The sequence below is a fragment of the Callithrix jacchus genome, chromosome 9 (genome assembly GCF_049354715.1).
Source record: "Callithrix jacchus isolate 240 chromosome 9, calJac240_pri, whole genome shotgun sequence".
In the NCBI taxonomy this organism is placed as follows: domain Eukaryota; kingdom Metazoa; phylum Chordata; class Mammalia; order Primates; family Cebidae; genus Callithrix; species Callithrix jacchus.
In genome coordinates, this window is record NC_133510.1 from 46,720,492 (window position 1) to 46,743,446 (window position 22,955).

Sequence of the window (22,955 nt, forward strand, 5' to 3'; positions counted from 1 at the left end):
AACTGTCTAAACAACTATGTAAATAAACTGTTCCAAATGCCTCAATTTGATGAATGAATTAAAGAATTATGGTTCTTAATCCAATTATGATCAGTCTGGTTATTCCATTTCCCATTTGGGGGAGCTTGGGGAGTTGGAATAGTAAATGATTCTCAAATGTGAGTGGAGTCTTTGTTGTTTACTTTGTGTGTGTGATATAACGTAAATAATCACTCATACCTAATATTTATGAGAGGGATTTCCAATGTGAAGTAATTTAATGATCTTAAATTAACCAAGAGTTCATCTGCATGAAAAGTTGCCATTAATAAAAGAGTAAAATGAAGTTTTAAAAAATATGAAGCAAAGATCTAACCTTTTGCTTAAATATGCTGAATTCTGATATTTAAGAGTGGAGAAATGGAGTGCTTCAGGCTCAGTCGTAGGGCAGACAATCAGGCACTTCTAGTTCCTTTTAGCCAGGCCATATGGAGGCATTTCTATAGGACTATTTAATAAATTTTACCAAATGCAATTTCCTTGTCTTTAAAATCGAGTCAAGGTCAAAGGTAGGCTAAGTGTGAGTCAGGGGAATTTTTGGGGGGTTATCTCCTCCAGAGCTCTGCTCCTTTAGCTGCCTGCATGGGACTTTTGAATGCTTTCCCAGTGAGGATCCTAACCTTCTGGAATGGCTCTTGACAGTCCATCTTGCTTTTATGGGGCCTACTGAATTCCTGCACCATTTGCCCCCTTTAACCTCTGGCTCATAGCTAATTAATTTAAAGTTATTAATAGTTCAGTATGGTTTAATTCTCAAACTACAGGATATTACTCTTATCATTCTTGAAGCTTATTATGACCATCTAATTCCATAGAGATAAACTTGTGGCAATTACAGGTATCAAGGAAAGCTTCCAGGAAGAAATATTTATAAGCATGAGGACATTTTCAGTCCCACTCAAATCATACCTTATAGGCAACTAATTATTTTACTTGCAGTTAAGGATGACATTCAGTTGGGGCAGCATATTGATAAAATTAGGAAAAATTTGAATACATGTAAGTAACCAGTAAATAACCATCTTAAAAACTGAGCCATAAAAATGTGTCTTGGGGAGTACTAGTGATGGTAGCATTGAAGTCTCCAAGTGTAAGTCTGTTCATTTTCTGTTGCTTAAAGTTCATGATAAGTAAGAACAAAACACCCCCAAACAAAGACCTGATTATATCTGTGATGCTCAGCTGCATGTCATTCAACTACTCTATGGTTTTATGATATCCTATGTACATAGGGTACAAATGATACAGTAGTCACAGGGATGAGCAGACTGTAGTTTGACATCCAGTTCATAGTCTCTGGTAACTTAAGGCATTTTTTTTCTACTTCAACACCAATTAAACTGTTGGAGGTGAGGGAATTCGGGAAGAGCCAGAACAGGAGAAAGGCCATCTCATTTGGAGTTTTTCATTGTAGGTCTGTGATTCATCCAAAACTTTTAGAGATTTCGGGGTTCTACCTCCTTTTTTATTACCTCTGAAGCTGCGAATTCTGATGTTCTTCTTAGAGGGATGTTGTTTGGATTATGTTGGATACTATGTGTAAAATGCCTAGTATAGTGTCTGACATGAGCTAGGTGCTCAATAAATGTTAGCTACACTCAGCTCTCTCTCCCAGTCAAGTCTACATTCTGATCAGTAATGTTTCAAGCCTCATTTTGTACTTACTTTGAAATTATTTGAGTCTAAGAAGAAAAAATGTATCATCACTTTCTTGAGGCTGAGATCAACATTTTAAAATAGTGATTCAGTGAATGTGTATATATGATCTCTGACAATGTGATTTTATTAAGATACTGTATTTGGTGCAAGTGTGAATTCTATCTTTTATTCATATAAGTGCTCCTTCAGTAATTAACATTTTTACCCTACATAATAGGTAAGGATAAATAACTTCAGGGCCTAATTCTGTAGATTTCTCCCCTTGTTATCTTTTTGATTTCCTATTAGCAATTATGAACTAGTGAAAATGTATTGAGATTTAATCAATTGATAATTATTCACCTCTGCATTATGTTAAGTTATAGTACCTGTGGATAAGGAGAAAGTTTTTGTGGAGAAAGAAATCAATCTGATTTTTCAATGTTTTGCTCTCTGGGGTCAACACTCTTCAAAGAGAAACTTGTAGGTTGGTTTGTTTATTTAAATTGGGTCCAAGGAAAAAGGCGCCATAAATATACCATTGCCTGGTTTGAAGAGATGATGTAAAGTAACATGGAGAAATTAGTGGTTGTTTTCTCTTCTTACTGAAACAGAATTTGTCTATAAGTATAACTGAGCAAAGATAAAGGAAAGCCTTCATAAACAGCAAATAAATGTATTTATCGCATTAATTGGGGTTCCTTAAGAAGAAGATGCCAAGATGAGATTAGACATGTAAGAAGTTTATCAGGGGAGAGAGCAGAACAAGGCCAGGAGGGCCTTCTGACCATGAAGCAAGTTTGACACTTATGCAAGGAGAGGGGGAAGAGAAGAGGATTGAGTAGGAAGAAGCTTGACTATAGTGTAGTCTATGAAAGGTTTGGCTAGACAAATAAGAGTCAGCCAATGGAAGGAATAGTCATGTATCTTGAAAGAATGGCCTGTATCAGGATTCATCACTGTCAGTCATTGTCTGGGAGCAGCTTCAGGAAGCATGGCCTCTGTGCCTAAGTGGTGCTAGAGCTATAGGGGAAGCAGTTGGGGAAGTAAGTCAATTACACTCTCAAAACAGATCAGAGTGGTATATCTGTGGTTTGGCAGAATAGCCCAGTTTAGTAGTACCTTACTTGCTTTGGACAGGTGAATCTCTCTTTCTCTCTCTCTCTCTCTCTCTCTCTCTCTCTCTCTCTCTCTCTCCCTCCCTCCCTCCCTCCCTCCCTCTCTCTCTCTCTCTCTCTCTCTCTCTCTCTCCTCTCTCTCAATCTGTATAGCCCAGTTTAGTAGTACCTTACTTGCTTTGGACAGGTGAATCTCTCTCTCTCTCTCTCTCTCTCACACACACACCGCAAACTCACATACTCACACTTACACATAAGAGACCTGGCAATTTCTTTGAGATCTCTTTGAGCTTTATTTTCCTCAGTTAAAAAATGAGTGTAATGGCAGTATCACCTCACTAATTGGCATTAAATGAGGTTATATGAGATCATCTCTAAGTCCATAGTACTGTTTGTAGCCTGGAAGAAATGCCCATTGTGTATTGCCCTCTTTTCAGTGTACTCACAAAATGCATCTGAAAGGTATAGATTCATTTTATCAGGTTATTGTAAATATATTTAAATAATGAATATTTCGTATAATTGGAAGGCATTGTTTATGCAAGCAACCATTTTAATGCTTATTTAAAAATAGCTCGATTCATTTCTTGCCCATTAATCCTTATTTTTTTTTTTAATCAGAGTATAAACTGTATACCAGCTATACCAACTGACCTTGACCGTCTTCAGGTAATTTGCCCTAAAGCATGAGGCAGAACTCTCTTCATTTCCTTACCTCTCTAGGCTTTCTATTCAGTTGAGTAGCAACGCACTGGAAGTCTGCATTTTATCTTAAGCCTCAAACACCTTGCAAGTCTTTGCTCCCCTGCGTTACTGCTCCTGAACCAACTGGCAGCACCACAAAGCACTGAACTCAAGTGGCCCTCAGCGCGAGCTCCTGCTGTGATGAGTCACAGAGCCACCAGCACTTTGTTGCCTTAGATTTGATCACTGCCATGAGCAGTCCTTCGATTGTCAGCTAAGAGCCCCTTCAGGGAGTTGTCCCTTAATAGAAAGTCTCTTTTCTTCCCTCCTGTTGTAACTTTAAATTAAAAGAAACTGTAGAGGAGCTGGTGGCATTGCAGTAGTTCATTCTTCTACCCACTGGGAGAACAACATCTGAGAGAAGACGTTATTGGACTGAGAATTGAGTTGTTGCTATTTTTTTGGGCCAGAGTCGGGGGGGAGGTGGTTGCGGTGGAGGATGAAGACCACGTCATTTAGACTCAGTCAGACTGGTAATCAGGATTGTGATTGAGAGCAATACTTTTGTGTATGCAAGGAAGCATTCTTTTTGGATACAAGAAGACATCCACTTAGTCTGTGAGTTTCAGTAGGTTTCCTGGGACCCCTAATATTTTGACCCAGATTTTTAGGTGGTTCTGTGTGTTGTACTGTGGGAAACTGGCCCTGGGACAACTTCAGAATCCAAGGAGGATGGGAGGCAGGAAAAGAGAGCTAATTTTTGACACATTCTTCAGACAAGGGACTCCTCGAGGGAATCTGTGCCCAGGATAAGGACTGCTTACTGTGAAGCTTTTGGCATAATTTTTTCCTGAAGAGTGAGCATGGGTTGCTTCGATGTCTCTACTTAAAAAGGCTGACAAACTTAACATTTGTGAGAGCAAAGGAAAAAGATGTTTGTACTTTGACGGTGTGTTTCCTGGATGATGCGCCACTAAACTTCGGATTTAATCCTCCATTGTGGCAGGTTTATACCTTCCATAGTCACTGGCTCACCCCCATTCTGGATTAGGAGCTATGGCAAAATCTTCTGCCTAGATGTACCAGTGTAATTCCGGACTACTGAGAGCTGACGTTGTTTGATGTGTACTATTGGGAGTAGACTGGTTTGCACGCTAGTTCTTGTGATGCTTGGTGTTCCTCTGCACCACTGGCACTCTTTCACAGGTGTCTGGCAGAATCAGTCTCATCGGTGTACTCTTGCACTGGGAACTGATTTTGAAGATGTGCATACTATTTCTTACAATTCTGTCTTGAATTTTCTTACTTCATTCTCAGCCTCATCACCACGTACCTTCTCTACTAACTGATTAGGAGCGTCTTTTCCATATCTAACCTGGAAACAAAGTGATCATTTTAATGCACATGAAACTAACAGAAAGACATTTCATAGAATTTCATTCTATTTCTTTTCAGAGACTTCTTGGGGCCACCCAGAAGCTCTTCTCTTCCTATGTCCTTTTACCTAGCACTCCTTGCTGTGCTTTTCTTAACCTTTCTCTTACCACAAATTCTGTATTTTCATGGCACCACTGTCCAATCTGCCTTGTGTTGGTCTCACTGCATGAAGTGAAAGGTGTGCTAAATACATTGCTGCCTGATTTGAAAGGGGTAACCATAGGGTGACATAAAGAATTTCCAGTTAGAAGGTAAGTTCCCTGAGGGCATTGAATTGTAGTCCTAGCAGAATCATAATGCCTGGAACAGAGCAGTAACCGCGTACATGATTGCTGAGTGAGCACAATTTGCAAGATGAGTTTCGTGTTGAGTCAAGGCTGCATGATGGGGAGGTAGGAAAATGAACAGCTGTTGAGTGTTTACTGTGTTCCCGGAGGAGTGCTAGATGCTGTACATGGATAATCTCATTTAACCCTCCCAGCCCTCCTATCAGATGGATGTTAGCACCTTTTCACAGATGAACAACAGACTCTGATGGTCAAGTGACTTGCCCATCTTCCTTAGCTGTAGTGAGCAGGATAGTCATTGCCTGAATTTCAGTCTATTTTATTCTGCCACTTGTGCTCTCTTCCATCACAAGGTGTTGGTGAGGGATTTCTTTCTGTAAAATGGGAGCACTCACTATACCCGCCTACCACATGAGACAGGAGGAAAAAATGAGAAGTGGTTATTGAAAGCCATGTCTGAGCTGTAAAGTGATTTTCTTCCTTCTTTCTTTCTTTCTTTTTTTTCTTTTTCCAAGGTCTCAGTCTGTTACCCAGGCTGGAGTGCAATGGTGCAATCATGGCTTACTGCAGCCTCAACTGCCCGAGCTCAAGTGATCCCCCCACCTCAGCCTCCTGAGTAGCTGGGACCACAGGCATTTGCCATCATGCCCAGCTAATTTGCTTTACATTTTGTGTAGAGATGGGGTTTTACCTTGTTGCCCAGGCTGGTCTCGAATTCCTGAGCTCAAGCGATCTGCCGCCTTGGCCTTCCAAAGTGTTGGGATTACAGGCATGAGCCACTGTGCCTGGCCTATAAAGCCATTTCTAAATATTGCTTATTATCAAGTATCCACTAATCCATATAGTTACCAAAAAAATCTTCATGGAACACACAGATGCGTGTTGCTTATACTTAAGGGGAAATATTTTATGACTTTAAGCAGAGATTCTGAATACATAAAAACTGACCTCAAAGGAAATCGCAGAACAATGTTTCTCAAAGATGATCATCAGTCAGTTAGTTGAAAACTATTGGGATATTTGTTAAAAATAGGCCTTTCTGGGTCTCATCCCAGACATATAGAACCTGAATCTCTGTGGGTGTAGCCCTGTAACCCTGCATTTTTAACAAGCATGACTGGTGATTCTTTTGCACATAAAGTTTGAGAATCAGTGATAAAAAAAATTCATTGATCTAGTTTGGTAGTAAGTTATATATATATATGGCATATGGAATTGAAGTTAGACGCTCACAGAAGAGTAGTAGTGCCAAGATAAAGCACAACTGATTGTTGGACTGCTAGAAAGACATTTTTTTTGATAATGTGGTTTAAGGAGTGCTAAAATAAAATTTAAAGAGCCTTTAGTAATTTGAGTGTATAAAACATTAGCCTGCTTAAAGTCAAGAGTGAGGGGATGCTGACATAAGGAATCTGGGAGTTGGGGTGTGGGGAAGGGGGCCCTGGGGCCAATTATATGTATTCTAGCCTTGGAAATAACTTTTTAACAAGTCAAACTGAAGGAGACTAAGTAGATGGAAGACAAGAGGTTGATCTGTTTATCCAGCTCTGTATCCCAAATAATGCAGTGTCTGGGACATAGCGGGTGCCTAAAGATGTTTGTTTAATAAATGAATAAAAACACACAGAAGGAGACAGCAGTGTGTAGAAAACAGACTAGGATAGTTTGATTATGATTACAATGGATAGAGAAGATGAGAAAGAGTAGGCTGAAAAGGAGTCCTGGTGAGATAACACGAGGACAGGGTTTTAATTAGGCTAATATGGTCCTTATAGGAAAGCGCTTTTTATGCAAACAAATAAACAATGAAAAACACTAACCCGAGGTTTGTATGGGATCAAAATGTGAGTCCACTGTGTCTATTATCTTGGGATAACAGTTACTGCACGAGGATGTGGACCTTGTCTATTTGTTCTCCCTGTGATCTGTTTTGTTCTCCATATGATCATAGCACTCAACAAATATTTATTGAACAAATGACAGAGCTTCCACATAGATGGAGGAAAAAAAGCATTTATGTTCCACAAAAATATCTTGTAAAGAGAGAAGCTAAACCTTTACAAATGCTGGCCAATACACTGTTGATCGTGAAAATCATAAACCTTCATAAAACTGCACATTCTTAGACAATGTATTTAAGGTTCAGTAAGGTCTGCATCTGATTGTCTGTCTGTCACGGAGCAGTGCTTTGTGGCCAACTCCACTTTCATTTTCCTGTTATGAAAATCCACCAGGGTGCCCAGCACAGTGTCTTGCTAATACTAGCTATTTAATAAGTATTTGATGAATAATTCAATGAATGAATGAAGAGAGTATTGGCTTGGGGCTGAGGGGAGATGGCAACTTGAAAGCAGCCTAAGAAGAGAGTCGCCCTCATTCACTTAGAATTCCCAGAGTGACATGTGATCCAGAGATCTTTAAGCAGGCAGATTTCCCATACAGGTCAAGGCCTGGTTATTGGAATCTTGAGGGGAAGGATGTTTGCTAAGGTAATGACTGCAAAAGTGGGTTCAGCATTGTTAGAAGAGGCAACCATTCATTTGATCTGGAAAATACATGGGACGGAGGGAAAGGTAAAAAGTAATTCTAAACCCAGCCTGAGTTTTAGTAGAAAAATGGCTCTAATTCAAGCAGTGTAATGTTAACATCAATGCATGTCTCATGGCTCAAGCCCTGCACACTGCTTTGGAAATAAAAGGAGATTGTGTAAAGAATTAGCAATACAAGGCATTTTTAAGTGCTTTATTGCAGAGGCCTGTGATACTCTGTGAAATCTATGCAGCCTCTTTCTTCCTGCTGTGCTTAATTTCAGAATCTGATGCTATTACCTATCCTTGGAGGAAAAAAAAATAATCATTCTCTGTTAACTCTTAAAAACCAAGTTTGGCCAGGCACGGTGGCTCACGCCTGTAATCTCACCACTTCCGGAGGCCAAGGTGGGTGGATCACGAGGTCAAGAGATTGTGACCATCCTGGCAAACATGGTGAAACCCCATCTCTACTAAAAAATACAAAAATTAGCTGGGCATGGTGACGCGCAACTATAGTCCCAGCTACTCGGGAGGCTGAGGCAGGAGAATTGCCTGAACCCAGGAGGCGAAGGTTGCAGTGAGCCGAGATCGCGCCACTGCACTCCGGCCTGGTGCCTGGCAGCAGATCAAGACTCTGTCTCAAAAAGAAAGAAAGAAACCAAGTTTAACTTTGCACTTATTTTCAAAATAATCTTCCTGACATTTCTTCGGAAGAGAGATTTTTTTTTTGTGGGCACCACATCACTTTATTTCTTCGGTTTTTCAACTTTACTCTTGGACGAAGCAAATTAAGTCTCTCACCTGCCTGGCTGCTTTGTGATCCCTCATTGAAGATGAGGCTCAGGTTCCAAGGAGAGGCTCAGCAGAAGGTGGAATCCCTAACAGACAGCCAGGCTGGCAGAGGACTGCAGGGTCCCAGAGGTGGATCAAGCACCCACAAGCAGAGACTCTGAGCCATCCATATCCCCCAAACAGAGCCTGCATCTCCTCTCAGCTTTGCCCCACCCAGTACCACACTCCTTGCAGTGGACAGGCAGCCCTCAGTGATCTCCAGTGCCTCAGTGCCATCCCTTAGAGGCCAGCCATGGTTCTTCCTATACATCCCTGCTGCTGCTCATGCTGAACCTGGCACCTTCTCCCTTGGAGATGCCAGGCACAAGCTGCCGATCAGCTCCACATTTAATATTCTTTCTATTTTTTTTTTTTTTAAAGAGATAGGGTCTCGATACATTGCCCAGGCTGATCTCAAACTCCTGCGCCTCAAATGATCCTCCTGCCTTGGCCTCCCAAAGTGCTAGGATTACAGGCATAAGCCACCACACCTAACCCCATATTTGAGTTTAATGTTGGGAAACATCTAGTAAAGAGGATGCAAAGCCCCAAAGGAAACTGTAGATACACTTTCTCCTCAATGGGACCAATGACCATGCTATAATGCTCCTTTTGTCCCCAGGTAAAGCTGAAAGCAGCTCTAGCTAACCAGCCCCCCTCTGAATCCCCTGACATGATATGGCTTCCAACTCCAGCAAGGGGGCCAGCCAACCCACTCAAATGAAACTAAAAACTGGTTGGCATCTATGGTTAGCCATGGAGTTTTGTATCTAGCATTGCTTCTAGGGGGCAGGGTTAGAATAAGAGAGCCAGTTGGAAATAAATGTTGCAGGCAAAGGTTTAGAAATGGCTCAAAATGTTTGAAAGATGACGTCTCTAAAAGGGTCAGTAGAGGCTGTGTTTGGCCTGAGTGCAGAGCGGAAACCAGGAAGGTAAATGGGTTATAGGGAAGATCGGCAGAAGCCAAGACAGGAGTTAACAACATAGGTGGCCGCCCTTTTATGACATCAAGACCTGCCCGCCAAAAACCGTTTCCTCCCTGCCATACCATCATGGCGCCCCTGCTCCTGTCTCACTTGAAAGCACAGTTGACATTGATGTTGATTGATAAATTATTGTTGCTAGACATTGTGCTAAGCAGTTTATTTTCATTGAATTTTCCTAATAACTCTGACATAGGTACAGATGCTCTCCCATTACACAGCCAAGGAGACTGAGCTTGCTCAAAGTACCATAGCTAGCAAGTGGCATAGCTGAGATTTGAACACAGAGTGGACTGATGCCAAAGTCTGGGCTCTTGCTCATTGTAACATAGAAAACATATTTTAAGTCCTGTTAAGTCAGCCCTCAAAATGATGCTTGCATTTTCCCCTTTCTTCTATACTCACCTCTTTCACCCTGAATCACTGCAAAGTTCCCCAAACTGGTATCTGTCCCTACAGTCCACTCTATTTACTGATATCAGGCCAATCCTCCTGACATGCTATTAATATTTAGAAATATTTCTCAAACATTCAGAGTGCCTGCCACACATGGATGTGACTAAGATTCTGAAGTCTGGTTTTTAAGGGCTCTACAATGTCTCCAACTCTGTCTTTTCAGGCTCATGTTTTAGACCTTCCTTTCAAGAATAATTTGCTTGTGATCTGGCTCAAGCTGAACAGAGCTTCTCAGATGACCCCCAGACTATCTGCAACATGTCAGCCCTGTTAACTCTTCTCAGAATGCTCATACAGAAGCCATGCCATTGCACAAAAGCCATTTTTGACACTTGGCCCTGTCGAACTCATGGATTTCTTCCAAGATTACTTTTTCTATCTGCTTTAAATCTCCTCATCAACTGACTTTCCTTGGTTCCCAATCCACTTTGCTCTCTATTTTTGCTTTCTCTTTTTTGTTGTTTCTTCATTCATTTAGTAATCAGTAAATATTTATGGAGCACCTACTATGAGCCAGACACCATGTTAAATGCTAGAGATTCAGTGGTGTGTGGAACAGGCATATATTTTGCACACAGGGAATTAAAGTCTATTAGGGAAGATAAACTTCAATCAAATAATTACCATTTATGATTGCAAATTGTGGAACCGTATTTCACATGAGATTATACAGCATATGAGAAAGGTTTCTGATGTATTTGGGGGAGGAGCAGTTAGAGGATGAGTTCATGAAGATGTCACATTTTAAAGATGGCTAATGAGGTAATGAGAACAAGAGAAAAAAAATCTTTCAAGGTGGAAGGAATAGCATGTGCAAGGGTTCCAAGAGGGATGGAAAAGAGTGTGTTCTTAGAATTAGAAGGGTAGAATGGGTAAAGCAGAGTGGAAGGGAAATCGATGGAGATGGGGTTGTGGAGAGACATTGGGATCAGATCATTAAGGCTTCACAGCTATGTTACAGAATTGAGTCTTCATAATAAGGGTGATGAAAATCTCGCTCAGGTTTCTCAAGAGGACAGTGCAAGATGTGCCTAGCCCGTGGATCACATTTCAGAGAAGCAGGAATGAATAGATTTGGGGGAGCTGGAAAGGAGGCTATTGAAATGATTCAAACAACAAAAAAAGAGAAAGTCCAACCTCTGAGAAACAGGGTGGCTTGGACTATGGCAATAGTGTTAGAGAGGAAGGCAAGAGGAAGGATTTCGGAAACAAACACGCTGTGTCCGTTGCTTTGTACCACTCTTCATCCCCATTCCACTAACCAGTTGAGATGCTCCCTCTGGTAAGCTCCCATTGTTTCCATGTTTCACAGCTTTAAAAAGTAGGTGCTTAAATCCATACTCCTAGTTCCCGGGGACTCTGCTGGTGGGGAGAAATTTGACACAGAATATATAGTGCCTACTGTCTACATATACATATTTGTCTTCGCCTCTTTATGTCTTCCTTTTATATGACTCTTCTCCCTCATGTAGATATTCTAAAATCCTACCCATCCCTTAATTTACAAATTAAATTTTACTCTTTCCCGGCATTCTCATTGAATATACTAGCTGAGTATCTCTCACTCTGATCTTATGACATATCTGTAACTACCTTTATGGCTTTTGACATCTATTGTAGCATATTGTAATCGTGTCGTGAGCATGTCTTGTCTTCTGAGAGACATATATTGTGAGTTTGTGTCAAGGGACATCAATGCTGTAGCTCAATATTACACTGCCGTTTTGGAGTTTCCCTGCTAGCTGGGTTATTTACTTAAGCCCTCTGAGTCTGATTCCTCATCTGCAGAATGGGTATATTGTATTTACTTTATAAAACCACTATGAGGAATTAATGATAGAATGAATGCAAAGTACTTAAAATAATCTCCAGCACATAATGAATTCCAGCATACAATAACAGTTTATGGTTTCAACTGAATTCCTTGAAGTCAGAACCCTGTGTCTTATTACTACTTTTGTCTACTTGAAGCTCGGTGAATATTTGTTGAATTCAGATTTGAATTTAAGTCTCATTTCTGACAGGGGCTACAAATACTGCCTAAATACATTTTGATACCTGTCTGTAAGAACTTCAGGTTGATAGGGGAGCTAGTAACAGAAACTGGTTATTTGTTATTGTGATGAGTATAGTGGTAAAGAGATAACCCCAGATAGAATATTTTGACTGCACTGAAGAGACGCTGGGAAAGGTTTTCTAAGATGACTGATGCCTGAGCTCAGTATCTTATTAATTAGTTAAGTACCTATTAAAATAATGTGTGCACATAATAGAAAACCCAAGGCTAAATAAGAAGATAGCATTTTTGTCCTATCGACAACTATACCCACTCCATTCCTACTACTTTCAATTCTGTATTTCTAACTAAAATGTTTACTACTGTTTTTTTTTTTTATTAAAAAAATGTTAGATATCAGTTGACTTCCACTATTTGGCTCCTTATACTACACTCCTCCTACGTCTGCTTCCTAAAACCACACATTTTTTCTCCTATTGTTCCAATATAATTTCTTTTTTTGTTGTTAAATCAGTTCAGTAACACAGTTACTTTGACTATGTAAATATTGTGTGTGTATTCCTGAGCATATCACATACTGATTACTTTGCCTTTTTAAAAAAAATACAACTTATTTTGTTTCCCGGAGTTAATAGAGGCCTATGTCCAAACCTTCCAAAGTTTTACCGGAAGTACTCAGTGTTTACTGGAATTCCTGAGCCATGGTTTACCAGGTATGCAGCGTATCCAGAGTGGGCCCTGGGGGAAGTCAGCCCTCATGCAAGGACCATTTTATTACTGGTAGGATTTACAGTTGTTGGGTTCAGGTGATAAAAGGCTCACCAACTTTTCATCAGTTAGATTTCTTACCTTTTGTGAGACAGAGCAGCCACTTATTCCCTGCCCTTGGACATCCTGCTCCCACCAACCTATCCTTGCTGAGGCTATGAGTTCAGCTAAGCAAGGCAAGGGGCGGTGCTCTGAGAAAGTGGGAGTGTGTTCCAAGAAGAGAGGACAATCTGAGGGAAGAGGCATGGCAGTGAGAGATAGCATGTTGTGTTCATGGAATTACAGATAGTTTGGTGTTAGTCAGGGCAGGACTGGCTGAGATGAGGCTGTGATGGTAGGCAGGGGTTAGATCAAGGTGATCTTTTTATTACAGACTCATATGCACTAGATTCCATCATGTAGGCCATGGGGAAGCACACACTGTTAAGTAATGGGGTCTGTTTTGCTTGTGAATGAATGACAGAGTAAGCAAAAAATGGAAAACTAGCTCCTTAAGTCAGCAGTTAAAATGCTGTCTTTGCATATCCAGTGACGTATTAATATTTTAGGGGTACTCCATCAGGCACATTGTTAGAGCACAGATCCCCCAGAATACACATACATGCCCAGAAACACACAGACATTAATAGCAAGACATGTACATGTGTTGCTACTTTAGTTAATATTCAGGGCCCAATAAACACCGAGAACAAGGTCTAGGTTGAACGATGGTGGCTCTAACAGCCAAGTCAGAGTTTCCTGGAGACCTACTCTGACACGTAGATTTGCATGTAGTGAGTTTCTGGGACGGTTGGCAGGGACACCACCTGTGAGGGGGTGAGGAAAAAGGACAGACAGGAGGAGATGTTGACTGTGATGCAGTTGAGGCTTCAGCTTGCCCATAGGAAGTTCTGGAACTGGATGGCTGTTCAGAGATGTTCTGAAAGGAGACCCAGAGCCAGGCGTTTTCAATTGAACATCCAGGTGGGATGTGGGCCATCCCTGTGGAGGGGCCGCAACTGTAAGCTAGGGCTATTCTTGGTAAGGCACTGAGCTGGGAGCCTCCAGCAGCCAATATACCTGGCGGCTGGCACAGCAAGTGCCGCTGGGCACCACACCACTGCAAACAACCTTTCTGATAGCTTCTCTATTTTTTAGAATTCTAAAATGCAGGTGCCATGAGATGCAATTTTGCCATTTTCCTGGGTTCACTTATGTTTGCGTTATTAGTATTACTTGAAAATTTGTCCTTTTTTTTTTTTGAGAAGGAAATCTTTTTAAACCCCTTGTCCATTTCATGAGGGTTAATTTAGCTAAATATTAGACAATGCAATTCATAATCCATTTCCTCAAACACACGAAAACTGTTATGTGTGACAAAATGGTGAAACAAGAGAGAGCAGAGCATTAACATTAACGTCTTCCTGTTGTGAAAATGAGGGCCCCAGTGGCAATCTATTAGATTAACAAGTAAAACCTTGTAGATCATCTTGAATTTCTGGCTTTGGAGAAAAATTTCTTTATGGAATGAAACCAAGGCAACATTTTATTGGTTTATTTATTTATTTTTATTGTACTGTAAGTTCTGGGGCACATGTGCAGATCTTGCAGGGTTGTTGCATAGGTACACACGTGCCATGGTGGTTTGCAGCATCCATCCCCTCCCGTCACCTACATCAGGCATTTCTCCCAGTGTTATCCCTCCCCAACCTCCCTGCCCCCTGCTGTCTCTTCCCAGCCCTCCATCCCCCAACAGACCCCAGTGTGTGATGTTCCCCTCCCCATGTCAAGGCAACATTTTAATTGATGGTAGGATAGCTGGTTGGACCTAGACATATGGTAGTGGTGACGGGGTCTCTTTGTGTACTGGGTATAGTGTTGCTCAGTGGACAAGAGGTAATCAGCCAGAAAGTGTAGTCCTAGGTTTTTTCAGGTTCTCAGGTGGGCATCTAAGTCAGTACTTGCCTAATTTTTCTGATCATCTATATAAACCATCAATAAAAAATAAATTACTCTACTAATGGCAAATACATAGAAAGGGGATAAGATAAAGAGGAAATAAAGAATATAAAATGAGAAATATAATTAGAAGCTATAATATTTTCTTCTAATATGCCATTGGATTTTTCTTCTTTTTGCACCCACTTTGAATACTACTGAACTATATTTCTAAAACATAAGTTGAGTACTAAATGGGGACAAAGTGCGTTGTAGGCAAAATTTGGCAGTTTAATGGGGTTGACCTATGCAGTTATTTAAATGAAGTAGTATGAGCTCCAAGTATTAAAAAAGTGAACTGAAGAAAAATTAGGTTTTAGAATAGAACTGGGATGCTTTAAAATGTTTTTTGAAGTCATGGAGGGAATGTGTGTGTGTATGCATGTGCGAGTGTATCTGTGCATGTGTTTGCCCTAGCTGGGGTCATAATGACTGAGCGTTGTCTCCTGTTTAGCAATTCCCCACAATTAACTAAAAGATTGGGGCCACAATGACACTATTACCCCTCTGTATATCTGGCACTAATTTATGACTCATATCCTGCCTTATATCCCAGAATGCTTTTGAATGTTCTTTCATTTTTTTTTTTCAGATTTATTAATATATAAATCAGTTAACTGCAATAATGAAAAGATATGTTTATTAGTGTCATCTCTGCAATAGAAAAACTGAAAAGACAATACTTTCCATAAATACAATAATTTCTTTCCCATCTTTTTGGAGTTTTAAATGTTTATACGCATTTTTCTGGTAAAACTCAGTCTCATTTATAAGAATTATCCTAGAGTCATCTTGTGCCTGAACTTAAGATAGCTTCCTTATTAAAATCTTTTATTTTGCTAATAAAAATCCATTTCAGTTATGTTCTCTTTTTTTTATATTTAACAGTATCTACTCACAAGAAATTGTCTGCTTTAAATTTCTTGGAAGAAAGGTGATAAATACATTTCAGGTAGCATTATTATTACTTTTCATTATAGATAAACTTAAAAGGCAGCTGGATTTGGAACCAGTATATAGATATCTTAATAAGGATATGCTAATCATGGTTCAGTCCCCAAGGAAACCTAATCACATAATCTTAAATACAGTTAATAAGTTAAAAGGCAGAACCTTGTTATGCTAGCATGCTATCTTTAAAAGAATAAAAATTAAGATTCCTTAAAACTATACGTACAAATGATCTTTCCATTATTTAGTGAAGAGTGTAGACTGTCTCTCAGAACAATATTATGACTTGAAATCTTCAAGTGACTCTATCCTTACTTGTTCTTAATTTCTTTATAACTATTTGCATTTGCATATTGATTTTTAAAATTTTTTTGAGACAGAGTCTCACTCTGTCGCCCAGGCTGGAGTGCAGTGGTGTAATCTCAGTTCACTGCAATCTCTGCTTCCTAGGTTCAAGTGATTCTCCCACCTCAGCCTCCTGAGTAGTTTAGTCCACATACACATGCCACTATGCCTGGGTAACTTTTGTATTTTGTGGTAGAGATGGAGTTTCACCATGTTGGCTGGGCTGGTCTGGAACTCCTGACCTCAAATGATCCTCCTGCCTTGGCCTCCAAAAGTGCTGGGATTATAGATGTGAGCCACCATGACCAGCCACATGTTGATCTTCATAGTAATTTAAAATAAACAATGTTGTATTTGATTAATCTTAACTTCTTATTCACTCATTAAAACATTTTTTATTGAAAGTCCATTTTTGGTCACGTATGAATTGAGTAAGGGGGTTACAATGGTAAGCAGAAGAGATTTGGTTCCTGCCATTATGGAGCTGCCAGTCTAGTGAGGAAGATTGAGGTGAGTCAGCTGACCATACCAATAGCCTAGAGAGATGCTCTGTCCTCCAGTATTATTACGACTGGTAGCTGGATTCTTTTAAAAATCTTGAGCACATAGAATCTTAAAGAAATGGTATTTGCATTAAACATTTTATTATTTGTAACTTTTGTGTTTTATTAATTTATCAGTGTTTTATTGTTCATCGATGTTTACCAATTTGGCAAGTAATTGGTGTGGAACTCAGACTTAAGTATGGGTCTCCTGAGTAATGACTCTTATTATCTTCTTGGCTAAGCCACGCCCTTAATACATATTGAACAGTTCTTAGTTTGATTTATTAAAAATGGCCGGAGAGCCTAAAGGCATTTAGCAAGCAATCTAAGTGCAGAATTTGCTAGTTTTAAAAAGTTTTTATCCCAGTGTTATGAAGTTGACACCTAATATGGTGGTTTTTATAAACAGTTTGCCTTTATTCTTTCCAAAGCCTGCAATTTGGTGTCAATAAAACATTCATTTTGGCTCTTATATTTCCCTAATTATGTCATATTTAATAAATTTATATGATTATAATAACAAATGACATAAACAGACAAAGTGGTGAGAGCAGGATTGTGTGGGTTAGTAGAGGAGCCTTTTTGCCATTAGGGTGCCACGTAGGCCTATTGTATGCTTTGCAGAAGAAATGGAGCACGTTAGTTTCTCTGGCGACTTGGGGAATGTAGGTTGGCTAAGAACGTTGTACTATAAATATGTATAGTGATAAGTGCTATCGAGTGTATTATGGAAGAAAAGTACAGACAGTTATAAGGAGCTATAGAGTAGCTGGATTTATTCTGGAAGTCCCATAAGGCTTTCATGAGGACGAGCCATTTGGGGTACGGTATGAAAAGCATGAAAGGCCAACTAGGTGGAGAAGGTCTGGGTGAGTAGGGATTGGGGAACAGCATGTACAAATCTCTGCAACGGGCTAAAGCTTGGACTGTTAAGGGACCAGGAGAGCGGTGTGGGCAGAACACAGAAAAGAAGGGCCAAGGCTGTGAAGGATGAGGTTGGAGGAGGCAGCAGTCATATCACGTAGACTCTTGTTGGTACTCTTAAGCCTTTGGGTTTTTAATCAGAAAAGCATTGGAAAGTAATGAAAATATTCAGAATTGTGATTTATAAAGATTATTCTGGCTGTCGTTTGGAAAAAGGAATGAAGGGACATCAGGTAGTGATCAGAGTAGCCTAAATAAGAAATGTCCTTATTCTGAAAATTACTCATTGTGCTGTTTTTCGTGGCCTGCTATGTGACTAAATGGGTCTTTGAAATACTAGAGGTAAAGCAGTGCCTAAATTTATCATAGTTTAAATCTTTTTATCACCCAGGAAGACCTGGAACAGACTTTTCTATACTCTACTCTTTCACCCTTTTCTCCTTTTACATTTGTATTTATGTTCACTGTTTCAGCACATTATGTTCTCAAAACAATAGGGGGAAAAAAAAGAAAAGTCATTCTTTTAAGCTTGTACCATGCTATTGACTTTCTTTGAAAGGACAACACGTGTGTTTATTTTATTCTTGTGAGGCTAAAAATTAACCATGAAACATCCTTCTTTACTTCTAAACTATGTGTAACAAAGAAATGCTTTATTGCAATTTCATCAATAATTCAAATGCGACTTAAAGGAAAGTAGGGCAGCTAAGGAAAAAAGCACACTTGTTCCATAATTGAGTCGATTAAATAGTATTGAGTCCCATTGTCATAGTCATATTGATGAAACAACTTTTGTAACTATGAAGGTCTACTAAAAATTAAAGCCTCAGAATTGTGATGCAATGTCATGGACACTTCTTCATTTTTTTTTCATTGCAAAATACAAATAATGAAAGCAACCTTTTACCAGAGTGTAATATTAAAGAAGCAGCTTTGGAAAGGTGCTCTCATCAGGACATTAGTAGTTCTCAAGGCTGTGCAGTAATAACCCAAGCTATTTTGGAACTGTGCATACCTTAGTGTTCTGGTGCAGCACGATACAATAATGTGTGAAAAAGTGTAAGATCGCACCTTGTTTAAATTTGCAGCTTTTGTGCATAATCCCACAGTGAGCTCTTGCCAGATTTTTACTGTTAATAGGAGAAAAAAGTTTATAGAAGCCTACAGATTGGGGCTTGTTGTAAATACCTGACAACGAAAATAAGGTTTTGAAAAAATTGCATGCCATCTTTTTTGAAAGATTAAAATGGTTAAGTTTATATTATGTATAATATTTTGCAAATCAACTTATGGCTAGTTTTACCCAATGGAAGCTTCAGCATACACATACATAGTCATCTAAAGGAAAAATGTAGATTTTCTCTATTTAATATTTGCAGGATATGATTGAAAAGTACAGAGTTTGATTTTTGAAAACAACGATTGCACCATAATTTATGCATTCATATTAATGTTGTTTTCAAAATTGTCACCCAGAGAAACAAAACCCCTTTTCCAATGATGCCATTGTTCAAAACATTTTGGAAAAACTTCCTCTCTCAAAATTGTCTTTTGAATTATTTGCAAGCCTGACTAAAACATCCATCTCATTACTCTCTAATCGCATTTTATACCAAGATTCATCATCTTTTTTTTATTCACCAGAATTGGCTATAAATGTCTCTCTGAAATGATGAAAATGGCTAAAATTGACTTTCAAATTATGAAGTTTGTCACCATTGAGGATATTTAGAAGTGTGTATGCCTGCCTGTGTGTGCACAGACTTAGAAAACAGTTTCAAAATACTGTGAATAATGGCTGATCTTTAAATGAGTAGTGTTCTGAGGTGACCGTGAACACCGTAAAATACATTTGAACTTAGGTGGCAAGGTGTATTTGTTTAAAAAAGTCACATTATCTTTTTAAGTGTACGTTAATTTTTACAACGTATACAAAGAAAATGTGAATACATCTTTTGGAATGCAAGGCCAAAAGCCTTACATAATTAGCAGTATACTTTATTATTAAAACAATTAAAGGATTAAGCAACTACACTACTAATCTTATGTTGGCAGATTCTTCAGATAAGGTCCTTACATGGGAACATCTCTGTATAATTTTATTTAAATACTGCCATTGACTGTCTGACCTATAAGTATGTGCATTCATCAGCATCTTACATGATTCATATTAATTTTTATGTCATTTGAAGGCACTAGTAGGTTGGCAGCACTTGGAATTTACATTTCAGTTCACCTCTTCATGTAAATAATTGATCCAGTTTTCAAAACTATTAGTAGTTTTTAAATTGTTTTCTTAGCCATCAGTAAAGAACCCATGTGGTTACATGTGCTTGAAATGTAAAATAACTGGAATGAATTCCAAATGTTTTCTTAATTTAAGAACACTGTGGTCATTCAGTGTTTATGTGTTGAATGACTTATGGGTAAAATGTAATTGAAGTAGGACTAAGTTAATATACATAGCCAGAAGTTTGCCATTTCCTCCCACTTTGAACATCTTTGTTGTGTTTCTTCTTAAATATGTAGGAAATGAAATAAATGTTTGTCAGAGAGACTTAGGTGAGTAGTTTTTCTTTTCTGAGTATTAAGGAGAGCAGACAATTAAAAAGATAATTTTGCTGTGGTCAGTTTCTGTACCATCTTTGTAATGTCTGACTTCCAGCTTTAATGTACAGTAGGGATCAAATGTCTGTATTTTAGTAGCTTTTTGAAAGTTGATAGATTTAAGTGTAAGCCAGCGTTTGAACATGAAGCTCTGGAACACGCTTTGTAACATCACCTTTCAATATAGGTAACTCAACATTTGGAGCCAGTAAAGACTTCTTGTTTAACATGGTATGTGATTTATATACGCTAATCTGTGTTATGGTAATTATTTTATCCTGGTTTACTACCTGTGTTAAAATTTCTTTATTTTCTGGCTTCATTCTACCCTTTTTTTCTTATCAGAATGCGTGTATCTGACTTTTCTAAAAATTTTAATGCACAGGGTTTATGTGGCACTTGTTCCAAACTTACAGGTACTTTGTTCTTTTTAACATGTTGGCTTATATTAATGAAATTGGCTAATTTGATTTTGTAAAGTTTTGTTTTCTTAAAGGGGTGGCATCAATTTTGAGGGACTAAATCAAACTGAACATGCACTATACCTTTAGGTTTTTGGTAAATTGATGTTACTTATAAATTTCCATGAATTGACAACAAACACCATATTTGAAATTCTCTTGAGAGAAAATAAAACAATGTGATATTGTTCATTTGTGATATGGTAATCTTTCATTAACAATTTCTAAAATCTGTTTCAGATTAGAAAATAAAATCCCAGCATGCTTTTCCCCCACTGATACACATAGATTTAGAAAGACCATATTTTAAAGATGTCATAGTACTGCTAATCAAAACAGTTAAGAGTTTTAGTGTGCAGGAGTTAGGCCAGTAAGTAATGTTTACATAATCCTGATAAACATTTCCCCATGACTGAATTTTGAGTGGAAAACTTGGTTTCTTAAAAGGCTCCAAGTGGAAGAAAAAATATTACAGCCTGTCTTCTTAGTGTGTATAGTGTGTGTGTGTGTGTGTGTGTGTGTGTGTGTGTGTGTGTTTAGATCCAGCTTAATACCAAGTAATGCCAACATCTGGCAGAGAGATGGAGATCTGGGAATTTGTTGCTTGAAACCCTGGGACAAAGTGTTCTGATCTGACCGGCAAGCATAGCTGTGGACTTGAACTGAAATCTTAAGGGGCAGAAAAGTCTTAAGTGTCTGGAAAATTGGCCTGTTGAGTCACCATGAAGGCAGTAAAACAAAACTAATTTTAAGCATGTCAAAGTTCAGTGATTCCCTCTGGAATTCAAACTTTTTTTAAGAGTCTCATGTGTAAGCGAAAAGGGTCAAAGTTGATGCACTGTTACAATGTTTTGAATGCTTTCCCTTCAGAACAGCCACCCAAGCTGGGATTAGCATGAGGAACTGCAAGGCTGGCACTTCAGCGTCTGGGTTAAAAATATTTTAAAGCAGTAAATGCAGTCAGTACAGAGAGATCCCTGGGAGCCTTTCTATTCAAAAATGTGTGAGCTCAGGGCAGCAACTGCAATGTAATTTAGGGCAGTGTATGCTTCATAGCTTTGGAGAATATTGCTTCCCGTTAATGTTCCATCGGAGGATGGTAGGATAGTAGTAATTTTAGAAGGTAGTATTCCTGTTTGTCTTACGTCGAAAACTTCAGAATAAATAAAAGGAAACATCAATCGAACAAGAAATGTAACTGTGGAAATGTACCAATGAATCTAAATTTGAACTGAACAGATACAAAACCAGCATGGGTGTAGGAATATTTTTAAGGAGGAAGCTGTGGCAAAAGCAACTTCCCAGGGAATGGACTGAACAGGTATGTACAGTGTGGACAAATAGTCTGCAGAAACTTTTGAGAAAATGCCTTGTCAACAGGAGGTGCTTTAGCTGTGACTAGACGAAATGCCGTTGAGTACTTGAATGGAGGAATTATTTTAGAACATGGAAACACAGGAAATTTATTCTCAGTAGCTGGCATTCAGGTAATATCTAGATAACCTAAGCAAACTAAGTCATTAGCTAGTCACGATTCCTTGAATGAGATTGCATTGGGAAAGTCTGCTGGCCTGACCCTGGGGTGTGTGGTTCCAGGACTTTTGATGTTAAAATGTTACATACTGCAGTTGATGGGATTGGACAGGCATTTTCTCAGTCTGAAGATTATGTTGCTTAGCAGAATGAGAACTAAATAAGATTCTTAGACATTAAAAAGAACCTATCATTTTATGAGTTGTGTCTAGGAAATACAAGAGGAGCATTGACTCTGCCTTCACATTTTTGGGACTCAGCTAAAAACTCTGGGCTGCTATGAAATTTGGCTAGGATCCAGAGTCTGCTAAACTCCCTGTAAAACTTTGGTTGTTCTTATTAGCTGTTTTATTTTTCCATGTTACCAGTAGCTTTTCATCATCAACCTATGATACTCACTTTGAAGAAGCTTTATTTATTTAGTTATTTATTCAATAAAGATCAGTTATTCCAATTTGAGGAATTATATTTTGCATTGTGTTTACTGTGTCTCCAGAGCTATGAATTCAGTCATGTCTATTTATTTTAATGAGATAAGCTGGGAACACGTGATAATTTTTTTACCAAAACAGAATAAAAATGCACACGGAAGAATGGAAAGCCAAGCTATTATTGTATGGCATGATGACTGTCTCTTCTACAGTTTTCAATCAGCAAGGGACCTGAGTTGTGCTGAAAGACAAGAAGATGACATGCATCTTCTGCGTGTTTTCTTCCCAGGTATAGGTGAATAGAAAGTTGTCTCTGACTTGAATGCTTTAATCAGCTGTGTTGATAAATAACATACAAAGACTGCTTTTTTTTTTAATGTAGTGATGAAGAA

General features: G+C 38.8%; 1 protein-coding gene across 15 annotated transcripts in view; it reads left to right on the plus strand.

The window, feature by feature from the left end:
• The window catches only part of SOX5 (SRY-box transcription factor 5), a 1,034,770-nt gene that overhangs the window by 3,941 nt on the left and 1,007,874 nt on the right, over window positions 1–22,955 (plus strand). For 2 of the 15 annotated variants that reach the window (XM_078339089.1, XM_078339091.1), the window contains exon 2: window positions 3,417–3,464. The exons of 12 other annotated variants lie outside the window; for them this stretch is intronic. The gene's annotated coding sequence lies outside the window, so the exon portion shown is untranslated. Of the gene's footprint in view, window positions 1–3,416; window positions 3,465–21,561; window positions 21,921–22,955 lie in introns of those variants that run through there. One more of the 15 variants, XM_035258424.3, reaches the window with a different exon arrangement.